Here is a 623-nt window from a genome sequence, read left to right on the forward strand (position 1 = left end):
AGGACATCCGTTAGGCATGTTCTCATAAATGTTTCGACCGTGTACCTTTTCACGGTGTACTTCCAGCGTCAATCCATTAACTCTTGTTGCTGTGTGCCCACGTCGCTCTGTGTGTGACAGGATGTTGCAAGTGTCACACTGGTCAATCGATGTGTCCTCGCCCGTCTCAGACCTGGAAGCTGGTAACGATTTCTATTAAACCGTTCGCCGAGCCTCTATTGGAGTCGCGCTCTATCCTGCCACCGATCCACCGGTGTCCTCTGCTTGCGAGGCCGAGCACTAAACCGATTCGACCTTGCCGCGAACTGTTCAGTCGCACCGGAGATGGAGACGCCGGCGAGGGTTTCTAATATTTTCGCCACCATCCGCGATACGATCGCCGGGTGATCGGAGTGGAGCCAGAGAGTGAAAAGGTTTAATCCGAGGCCACTCGCGGAGTATGATGCTCGTTCCTAATTCAATTGAAACGCTGCTCCGCCGTCTCAGCAATTTTTGCGAGGCAAGATTATCGCAATACATGTCGCGAAGGTTCGCTTAATGTGCACTTAACTGGTGGAACACATGCGTCTATGTGTGCCGAAACTGTCACACTGGTCTGGTCACGCTTACGCGGTTCGCTTGTG

Source organism: Anopheles aquasalis, chromosome 2 (genome assembly GCF_943734665.1).
Source record: "Anopheles aquasalis chromosome 2, idAnoAquaMG_Q_19, whole genome shotgun sequence".
NCBI lineage: Eukaryota > Metazoa > Arthropoda > Insecta > Diptera > Culicidae > Anopheles > Anopheles aquasalis.